The following is an 11523-nucleotide window of genomic DNA, read 5'->3' as shown; positions in this document are numbered from 1 at the left end:
TCACCGCGATTGAATGCGGAAGTGGTGTAGTTTACTGAGTCACTGTTCTGTCAGCTGATTGTTTCTGAGTGAGTAACTCGATTGTATTTTCTTTTTAATTGTTTGAAGCTTTTTCTAAATGCTTTTAAAATGATTGTAGACGCAATTCGGAGTTTCTGCAAAATACAAATGTAATTTGCAGGTGCTCTCGATTTTATAACCACCCTTTGCAGGATGCATGTGTTCAACTCAAAATGCGTATGTGTGTTAACTGTACTTTTTTCAATATGTAGGTATGGCAATCACGATTAAGAAGCCTGACACTAGTTTAATAGGATTTCACTTTTTAAGTCACGTAATCTAGCCAGTCCTTCTGGAGTGCATTCACTTTTAAAAGTCAACATTTGATGTTTGCTCTTTGCAGAGTAGTAGTTTGGTCATGGTGATGTATTAAATTTGTTTCGGGCAAACGCGTGATGAAACGCAACAGAATAGCGCTTCGTGTCAGTCACTGAGTCTTTTAGAATCGAGCTGTCGGAGACTGAATATATCATCTCTACGAGCACCAGCAGGACTGTTGGAAAAATAGATCTCGGTATCAGATCGGCCACTGGAAAGCGTATAAAATATCACATTCTGCTGACGCCGTTACATAACTTGGGGACCACTGACAAAATATTGCTGGGCTGCAGGTGGGCGGAGATGGGGGTACATGGCTCTATAAAGAGCACATTATTGTACTGCCTCGGGCAAACACACCAGGTACCAGAGACGATCGTAGGAGGGAATGTCGATATTGGGCACGGCACCAACGACTATAGTGTCGGCTGTTAATGTAATATTTTAATAGAGAGAATTGTTAGTAATTCGGGGATTCCTTTGAAGGGTTTCCGGGTCTGCAGGAAAAGTCTGGTTTTACTGGCGTCCCTTCGCTCCTAACTGATCTTTATAAACCGAAGGATTTTGGGTTGGACCTGTTACAGACACAGGGTCACAGTACATTACAGGAACGCAGCTTTGGCGATATCCATGAATGAGTGGTTGAAGACGGAGAGCAATGGAGCATCACATCTGTATGCTTTAATAGCCAACGTAAAAAAAAATACTATTCGTTACTGCTTTAACATTTTCCTTGAACTGCCTCTTCTTTGCTGTTTTAAAACTCTCCACTCAGCCTAAATAATACACTTCCAGCAGTCATATCACATTCTTCCACGAAAGCACAAACATTCTGCTGATGAATTGTTTTAATATTTATAAACTTATAAAATTAATATGGCTTTAGGACTTTGCTCGTTTCCCCCATCAATCCCTTCTGTTGTGATGCTCGTTTGTACTGGATGATTCACCTATTGACAGCATCACAATCATCTCAGCTAAATCAGCTGCAGCCTGCTCTTTGAGGTATGAACATATAGTAGCCTAATACAACAAGCCTGGGCAAATTCAACGATACATTAGCTGATGCACACCTTGGAAGGAGATGCTCCCTAACATGAAAATAAAGCCAGTTGAGTGAAATAGGTCTGTCCTAGTGTTGGTATTACTTTGTCCACCTCTACATATGCTGATAAGCTAATGCCAGTTTATGCACTGGAATAGCTGCAAGGCTTGTTGCTAGGATTTCTACACAGATTCATAGCCGCGTATCAGCTTGCCCGTCTCCTGGGCCAGCAATAAAAATATGTGATTGATGGTCCTGATCAGGTTTCCAATCATGCCAGTCTAATAATATCTGCTTGCAGGGAGTCGTCTTCATTTAAAAGCACGTGTCCACTGTTCATCTGAGTTGTGTGCGCGCCCGTGAGAGTGGGGCGTGCCCTGGGTGAGGCAGGTCTGGAAGGACCTCTCAGGTCTGGAGAAGGGCCATCCCCGTGTGGTTGGTCACGTCAACATCCTCTGCAGCTTTCCCGGAACTATGGGGCTTGCCCAAGGTGATGAGCAAGAGCGTGGTGCCTTGAAACGTACACTGGTTTCTTTTGCCAGAGCGAGAGCACAGCTTTCACTTGAATTCGACACAGAAGTAAAAGCTGTGCGGCAAGGTGTGCTGATGTTTCTGGCCTTGAGCTCACACCCACAGCTTTTTCAAAATGCATCCGCCTCACAGAGGTGACAGGAGGCACTAGAGGAAGCTTGTGTGTCTTATCCCTCCCTGCCATCATTTTGTTGCCAGTGCCTGTCTTCCTTGGCGACACGAGGCCTTTATCATGCTGTCAGATGCGCTGCGAGAGCTGTCATAGGAACACGCGTTTGAGGTGCGTGCAAAATGGCCGGTTTCAGACAGCTGAAGGCGTGTTGCTTTCTGGGCTCCAGCTTCTCATTTTTGAAGAAGCTGCTGTTTCTTGCACTTCTTTTTTTTAATTTGATCACAAGACAGTCAGAAGGATTAGGTCATTCTTTTAGTCTTACAGCTTTTCATGATCTTTTTGCCTTCTTTGGTCTGTTTTTTCATGTCACCTTGTGCTTTTGAAATAGTCAGCATTTTATGAAGTTACACTTTCAGGATGCATTTTAAAGGGTGGTAATGAACCACCTTCTGCAATGGAGTAATAGTAGTGATAAAACAGAGATGTAGGCAAAGCATCTCACTAATGATGGTCACTTTTCAGTTTATTTCAGTTGTCAAGCACTGGAGCAGATTTGTGGAAGTCTGTGTTCTTAAAATTTGCGTGCTGGTTTAAAAACATGTTACTTTGCACTGGGGTACCAAATGCCTGGGCCAGTGTTTGTACCAGGGGATTGATTTAGTGAGTAAAATTCTCTTATGAGTGTGGGAAATGCACCTATATTACTGAAGCCTCATGAATGTAGCTCTTGAGTCTCTTGAATGATGACAACTTTCATAAACATTTCAGGTTCCATAAGGTGAAAGTGGTTAGTGTTGTCTTGCCACAATTTAAATTAAATTGGAAATAGTGCATTGGAGATACATTTGTAAACAGAAAAATGAGAGTTGCTCTCTTTGCAATCTCTTTGCAATGTTGGTGTTATGGAAGGTGACAAAATGACCTAGTATGAAATAATTCTAATGAGGAAATTCCATTTCTTGGTTGATTGGTGGTTGACAATTTGACCATTCATAGCACACTTTGAACATGAGTTGCGTTGTTTTAATTCTCCTTAAGCACAAGATTTAAAAAAAACATAGACGTCAAATGCTATGTCATTGACATTGTTTCTGTAAAGGCAGCTGAAGCGCTGATGTAACTGGTTTCATTATAATACTGTGGCTAGGAGCTCAAAAGTTATGCAGTTCCAAAATGTAAATAGTACAGATGAAGTATATCACTGCACACTTATGAATATTTGCATAGAAATAAGATTAGACAGTCTACATGGATATTGAGGCATTTTATAAAGCACAGTGGAATGCTGTTTGCATGCAGTATCATAGACTGAAATGGGAAATAACCTTTTGGGGATGAAATAATAGCATCCAAGTTAAAACTGTATGAATGGGTTTTTATCAGGCATTGTTTGCTTAACAAAATGAGTGTGCTGTGCAGCCACGCTGAAAGGTAGCCTGCATGCCATCTTCCCTCTGAAACAGACATGGTTGTGCTGTCATGTGAAAACTGAAGGTGGCAGAAAACCCTGCCAGTCAGCTGCTCTGCTTTTGCAGTTAGCGACAAAGATTAGACACCACAACTTCCGCCCTCCCTGTTCAGACAAACAGATCTTCAAAGGTTTGCAAATGAGTCAAAGTTCAGAATTGTGTTTTGCCTGGAGGACTAGCCTTCTCACAATTGCTTATTGCATCCATAAAACGCGATCCTGAGAGAAGTTGTTACTTCTGCCCTTTAACACATTTGTTTTGGCTGCAGTAGGGTTTTCCATATCTGACTAAAGATAAAAGCCATTTTTTGACCAGAGTTTGAACAGAGAACTTTGAGCTTCTGGTGTCTAGATTTCTCAATGACAAAAGCAAATTACGTCAATCAAATATCTGTGCTCAATAATGTACAGCTGGTGACTTCATATATTATTTTATTGGGTTGAGCGGTGGCACTGTGGCTAAGGATCTGTGCCTGTGGCTGGAAGGTTGCCAGTTCGAATCCCGTGGCCGGCAGAGGAATCCTACTCCGTTGGGCAGTATAAATGGCTGACCCTGCGCTCTGACCCCATGCTTCTCTCTCCCCATCTGTGTGCCTGTGTGTCTCATGGAGAGCAAGCTGGGGTATGCGGAAAGACAAATTCCTATTATGAGGAATTGTAAATAGCCAATAAAGTGATCTTATCTGATCTAATCGAGCAATGCTGGGATCACAATGTAGGACTAATTCTCTTGGAGTCTTAGCTTGCATGTATGTGAACTAGCAAATAAAGAGGAGGCTGTGGAGAAGATTAAGAAACAGCAACTCCAGCCCCAGTAGTTACAAGGCTTCACCCAGTGCAAACCCAAACACCAAAGCTGCAGAACCCTTGTGCATGTTTGCACAATTTGTGCCAAAAACATTTGCGCTGAGTCAAAGATATGGGCCTCCCAAGAAACAAAGAGTACAAAATGAGGCAAAATTGATTCTGGATTTCTATGTATATACTATACCTCTGACGATGTGAGTTCAGGTCATTAGGTAGAGACGTCAGAACCACTCTTCTTATGAGCAGGTTCTGAACAGGGTTGTCCAGCCATCTTTGTAACCAGGATCAGACAGGGAAGGAGAAATGAATCCTTCCATATTCCCATGTTTCTTTTCATAACCCGTTTGGTGTTCTCTAGATGTTGTGCTCCGGTTCTGCAAGGTTTGTAAAGGCGCAAGCGTACGTGCCCGGAGAGCTGCACTCCAGGACGGCAAAGCTCAGAAACTTTGTGCCACTTCTCCTCTACACTGTCCCTGTCGATCTTCCAAAATTGCATGAAATGTAAAGAAAATCGATCTTGACAATGTTTTGCAAATGCCTCTTTATATATAGAAGTAGAATTGCTGTTGACCTTTGAGTTTTGAGAGGAGTCCTCACTTTCGTGGGCCTAATTATATAACAAAGCTGTTATCAAATTTTGTAAGGGCATCTGGAATCCCTCTGGAGACCACTCCTTCAAAATACAAAGTGTTTTATACAAAGTGGGCTTCTTACTTCCACGGGTTCTTATCTCTAATGTGAAGTGTAATGACACAGCCACTGTTGATAGAGTAATTACAGAGAAAAGGGGAAAAGCCTATAGTGGATTCTTTCAGAAGGAGGTACAATACTCATACAAATGAGCGATACTTTGTCTTTTTCATTCATTTGGAACGATATTTTACAGTAAACATCACATGCAGCACTCTTCAGTGCTTTTAAAACAAGGAACAAGATCTTGTTTCACTGATTCTCAGTGGAGAAACATTGACTATGCCTACTTTCTCAGCACAGACACACGACAAGGGCAATATTAATTTGTCACACATGACCTAATTTGTGAACATATGAGCACTGTGAATTATTCATTAGAAGCTCAGTTTATGCATTTATACATCAGCAGTACAGTTGTTTTTCTCAGTGTAAAATGTGAGTTTCTTGACAACCTCTAGGAATGAACTGTTCTGCTTCCAATTTCAGCTGCTGTGCAAAATTACCACTGACATGTGGGATTTGAGGTTCAATGCAGCACAAACATGTCTTTTAACTTAGAACTGTGTAAGAACAAATAGATTTGGCCTTCTAATCTATGAATATCCTATTTGACAGTGAACATATTCATTTCTGTATTGGTTTAATGAAGGGTGTTGTGGATTGTGGGTGCAATCATTGGTGAATGACGCTGTGAGGAAGTGAAACTCCCACTTGCAGAGAACTGCTGAGAGAAGTGAAAGTCTCAAGCCGATGGCTCTGTTCCCCAGCTGGCAGTGGAAAAAGGGGGTGCCCTCCTCCTTAACGAGCTGGTGATTTTACAGAGGAAGTGCAGGCGAAGCACCTGTATGTAAATCTGGATTTCGGGCTCCAAGCGAAACCAGGCTGCCAAGGTAAAACTGTTTTCTAAAATAACGCATTATTTGAGCCCTTTAAAAATCTGTCCTTACAGCAGCTGAGAATCCCATCAGAAGACCTAGCTATACTGCTCCCAAACCTGTTTAGATGCGAAGCGGCAGAGTGACACAGTGCCAAGAAAAAACCTGCTGCTGATACGGCTTTGTCTGCCAGAACACTTGTTTATTCTTGTCAGCTTTGGCAATCAGAGATGCCGATGTATTATTCTCCCTATCACAGGCATACTTTCCTTTTTGTGGTTGTTTATTTTCTACTAGGGGTGACTCCCAGGTCTGGAGAGACCTTACAGAGCGACTCCAAGTATGAATACCCCCTAATTAGCACTATTGTGATATGAAAGCACACTTACAAGTGTTTATACTTTACACATTCTTATTATTCTTTTAAAAGAGTAGGTGCATATCCTTAAGGATTCTGAGGTGATACCCAAAGAAGTAGTTTCCTACGGAATTTGTAGTGAGATCTCAAGTTCCAGTCTTCTTTACCTGTAAGTGACCTTTAGCTCCTTATGAAGCAGGACTGTATCCGCAGGGTTTGTGTTGGATACATGCTCTGATGATCTGTCCAAGACTGATTGCCAGCAGTTTGAAATTGAATGTGATACAAGATCAACATCTTTACTGCTGCTTGTGGGCAACAATTTGGTTCATTTTAAGTTGCCAATTAGTGGGAAAGGACATACAGTATACACGCTCCTGCTCCCTCAGATGCCAGGGGTTTCTGGTGTATCTGCTTTAGCTTGGCTGGACTGAAAACCCCGAGATACTCCAACCCGAGGAACTGGACTGGACACCCCAGCTCTAAACTGATATTATTGTAATTAGCCTTTGAAGCTCAGTGATTGTGCTTCCTCGCTGAAATCTTGACTAGTTTATGGCCAGATTTTGGACAGAGGACATTAACGTGGGCCATTTCTGCCCAAGCCACAAGCAATCTCGTGATCCTACCACCGAGGAAAATTATCTCTTTTCAATGATTCCTCGTTACATACCCTCTTCCGTAAAAACAGGCTTTTGTGTGATTTTCATAGTTACGGAGGAGAATGTGGAACTGAAACAAAGGCGATCATTGCTACGTGACCTACAATGTTATAGAATTCCCCTTCTCTAACTTTGTATCAAAATCATTGTGGTTTTGTGGGGGAAAGGGGGATTTCAATGGAAAAAACAACAGATTGTCCTCTGACACTGGTGGCATTCAGGCCAAACAGGCTGTTAACACAGGAAAAGATTCTGAAGGACATAGTCGTACAGTAGCTTCTATTTCATTTGAGGTGAGATATTCCCTTTAAATGCCCCAAAATGCCTCCAAAATGATGTAGACTCCAGTTTATTTTGATCTTGCATTCTCTGCTTTCGTACCAGAAATACTTTTGTATTATGAGAACAAACTGACCCTTTATAGTTGGATCGGCTGTACGTGTTCCGGAGACACATTAGAAGGGAGGATCTTGAAGATCACTTTCTGGAATTTATTGCTTGCTGTCTACTTTCCCTTTTGTATAGAAAAGGTTTTATTTTTCTTATCAAAAGCTAGATGTGAGTGCTACCTTTTTTAATCCAATGTGTTTTCTAAATCTCATATTGATATACAGAGTTTCGTGCTGTTGCAACACAGGGTGGGTATCAAGCAACAGATACAGTACAGATGTGATTGTTTTCATTCAGTCTGCTTATGTCTGGTAGTTTTTGAAGTGGGTACAGTTGGGACTGAGAGAAACTGCTGATTGTCAAAGAAGCATTGCTGCCCAGTTTTGCTGAAGATCCATCTGTCCATTTTTTAAACTCTTTATTCAGTTCAGGGTAGTGGAGTACCTAGAGCCTATCCCAGCAAGAAATGAGTGCAAGGCAGAGTACACTCTAGACAGGACACCAGTCCATCGCAGGGTACACACAGATACAAACACAGACACGTAAAAACTCACACTAGGGTCAGTTTTTTCAGGAAGCCAGATAAGCTACCCGTATGCCTTTGTACACTGCAAGGAAATCAGATCACCTAGAGGAAACGTACACAATCATAGGGACAACACACAAACTCCACACAGCAGCTCAGGCCTGGAACCCAAGGCTCCAGCACTGCATGAAGGCAGTTTTAACCACTGGATCACTGCGCTGCCACCTTGTAATAAGTATCTCCCAGTTTTTGATTGGAGCCCACTGAGCATGTTTTCAAAGCTCAGGTTGACTATTTCATTCAGAGCCTGCTTAAGGTTTTCAGAGCTTGAAAACAGAATCTTTTCTCTATAGAATGTCTGTTACGCATCTTAGCTGGGTATCCAGGTGCTGAAGTGAAGTGCAGGGTATAGCAGAGAAAAGATTTATTAAAATACATACTTGTGAAGATAATTGCAGAATACACTACAGCGCCCCATGACAGGCTGTAGACCTACAAAATATTTGTGGCTGTACAAAAGTCTAACATGCAGCTACCTGCTTAAGTCTTCCAAGGCGTGGCTGCAAAATTCAAGCATGGAATGAAACAACAATCATTTGTCTGAGTGTATGAGTTAAAATGTGTTAGAAATATTTGCACTCCTGCACTGGTTGAAGCATTGCAGACAAATCAAAAGCCCAAAGGACTGTTGTACACACTCCCTGTATCCCACCTATTTGCCCTTTGTATGAAAGGAAGTCTCTTTTTTTCTCAGTGTGAAATGTACGGTTCTTGACAGCCTTCTAGGGATAAGATGTTTGTTGCTTCTTATTTCAGCTGATGTGCAAAATTGCCACTGCCAAGTGGGATTCGGTAGATAGATTTACCCATCTGCGGGCAGCATTGTTGTTAAATCCGCTTTACTTTAATCTTGAACTTGGTTTTCAAAGTTGACTTCCTCTGTAGAAAGTTACTGGCAACACCTTTTTGCGTGTTGATTTTATTTATAAACTGTGATAGGATTAAATATAACCCGTAGTTGTGCCCCAACAAATGTTGTACAGCCAAAAGACCCTGGCACGGTTTCAACGCTCACGTCATGGACTGACAGATTTTTAAACGAGACCTGGCCAGGAGTTTGAGGAAGCTCGTGCTGTGAGGGAGAAATAATACTACATTGAATCATATATCCAAAACAGCGCATAGCCTTTAGCAGCTGATATTGCTGTTTGAGGTTTCCTGAGTCGGTAAGTTATTCCTGTAGTTCGATTACACCGTCAACAGCCAATACGTTTTTAAATGTTGTTTGTTTTTATTCTTAAGTTTGCTGCAGATCAGAGGATGAGCGCTGAATAGGGAAGTAGAGGTGATGAGTCAAATGGAACTCATTTGCGCTCGAAATTATCCCTGGCTGAGTTTTGTTTTGTGCAAGCTGTAGGAGAGCAGGACAGCCGGCTCAGGTCTCAGAGCTCTGTGCTTTGTACCTCCCTGTTTTCTGCGCAGGAAAACCTTGAAATAGCAACATTCGGCCAAGCCATCTCGAAAGGACTGGGCAACGACGGAGGCAGCAAACGAAACTGCTCACAGAACGAGACGATCCGTTTGGAATGCAAAATATTTATAAAAAACAAGCTCAGGCTAAGAACTCCAAAACAGAAGGGAATGCAGATGTTGTTATTCGTTGCCAAACTCTTAATTACGGTGCAATTGCAATTTTTCTCAGCTTGGTGAAATGTTGCCTCTCCTGTCTGCTATATGACAAAGGGCAGAAAATGGGTTTTTTCTTTTTTTGGGGATGTGCAAGGAACAGACCATTCTTTTTAATAGGTATCTTGTTTTTTACCACTGGGGCAAAGCATTAACGTATGACAGCTTTAGAAGAAACTACAAAAAGTCCTGTCTGGGGATATAGGAGTGGTGTCCAGTGTGATTGTCAGTCTTCGGGTAAAGATTTTAGTCACCTAAGTACCTACAATTTTTATATTATAGGCATTTCACTTGGTCATGTTAAGTGCAGAAATCTGCTTTCAGATCCAGTTCTTTCCAAAGCTTTTCATGTGTTTATTTTTTCCAATCAAAATAATGTTTTTCTGAAGAAGAGGCACTGAACTAGCTTCAGAAGTGGTGGCAGCTGATGGATGTCAAGCCAAAAAGTGCATGCATTGGACTGTGCTAGTTTCTGTGATGTTTGTCCTGCAGCTGTGCCAGGGTTGTTATGGAGATCAAAGACAGAAGTGCATATTAATGATCAACTTTCAAATTTTAATGATAGGAGCAATTATTATAGGTCTAAACACACATTTAAAAAAGTATTACTAATAATGCAATTGGATTTGTGATACAAAGTGATACTGCTAGTCTGGAATCAGTCCAGAGAAGAGCAACCGGATATATCCCTGGTCTTAAAAACCCCACACTGACAGCCTAAAAGAACTGAACTGAACCTTAAAGTCCACTCTAAATTTCACCAGGGCAGTTTACAGAGGGCAGGTGTTATGTGCTGATGCAGAGTATTTTTTGTTAGTACACAAGTTACAGAATTCTGTCAGATTGCCTTGTGGCTTGGTTATGGTAATGGAACTGTTTCTATTATGGTGTCAGTTTTCTTTGTGATTAAGGTCCTGATAAAATCAAAGCTTTAGCATACTTGCCAATTGTATATTACAATTCCAGTCCTTAATGATGGGTTTGTGTTGCAAAGATGCAAGAAGTCTGTGGCCAAAAATAAAACACCAAGAGGTACAATTAGTTTACCTTGCACTTTGTAGCCCATGGGTCAAGGTTTGGCTTAATTTGCTTTTAACCCTGAAGATAAACCTTAATCAGGTCCTGTGCATAACAGCAGACTAATCTTTTGCAGTGTTGTAAAGTAATTATTCATAATGTTATTGCAGGAATGCTGATCAGCCTTGTGGTGGGTGGAGTAATGTTATTCATGAGTGCTTTTCACTCTATAGTTAAAGCTAGTTTATTTGGACTATTCACCAGTAAAAAAGAAATCCACAGGTCTGCAATGCAAAATGAGGTGTGTTGTAGCACTCAGGTTTAATATCAGGTTTGGAGTCAACTTTAAAGAATCCTCATGCTCACCTGTAAGGCTCTCCAGAGCTTGGCACCTCAGTGCTTATTTGATTAACTAACTACCCGTTTACTCTCCATCTTGCAAGCTTGATTCAGCTGACTCTGTCTGGTCTTTTATATGTCCCCCAAGCTCGTTTGCGCTCTGTGGGTGACAGGGACTTCTCCTGCTGCGCCCCAAAGCTCTGGAATGCTAGCAGAGTCACCTACCCCGAGTGCATATAAATCTAGACTCAAAACTTTTACATAATCAGTGTCTGTGTCCGTACCGTTCAACTTCTGCTGAACGTCTAACGCTTGTCTTCCTTATATTTCTACACACCTTGTCGTTTGTTATCCTTATAACTATTTTTACACCTTCTGTAAAACGCTTTTAATGCGTTTGGGATGCTACTTTTAAAGGCGCTATATAAAATTTGTATTTATTATTACTAGTAGTGAACCTATCCTCCTAGCCCGCGTGTTTGTGGGAGATGGAGGAGAAGCCACTGCAACCGAAGACCTAGCAGAAGACGGACACACACACACACAGACAGATGCTAAATCATGAAATGGACCTGCGAGCTGGTCGGAGCCGCGTCACCGACGGAAGAGTAAAAGAACTGAACGTCTTTAGGCACG

The 11523-nt window shown here is 41.6% G+C and overlaps 1 protein-coding gene across 4 annotated transcripts in view; it reads left to right on the top strand.

The window, feature by feature from the left end:
• Positions 1-11523, top strand: part of mtmr4 (myotubularin related protein 4) — a 68809-nt gene continuing 57286 nt past the window's right edge. The window contains exon 1 of one of the 4 annotated variants that reach the window (XM_088616469.1): positions 1-68. The gene's annotated coding sequence lies outside the window, so the exon portion shown is untranslated. Of the gene's footprint in view, positions 69-8956; positions 9072-11523 lie in introns of those variants that run through there. The other 3 variants (XM_088616473.1, XM_088616474.1, XM_088616475.1) reach the window with 3 other exon arrangements.

This window comes from Lepisosteus platostomus, chromosome 22, assembly GCF_059453375.1.
Source record: "Lepisosteus platostomus isolate fLepPlt1 chromosome 22, fLepPlt1.hap1, whole genome shotgun sequence".
Taxonomy (NCBI): domain Eukaryota; kingdom Metazoa; phylum Chordata; class Actinopteri; order Semionotiformes; family Lepisosteidae; genus Lepisosteus; species Lepisosteus platostomus.
Note: the sequence above shows the minus strand (reverse complement) of the source record. Positions and strands in the feature narration are given on the sequence as shown.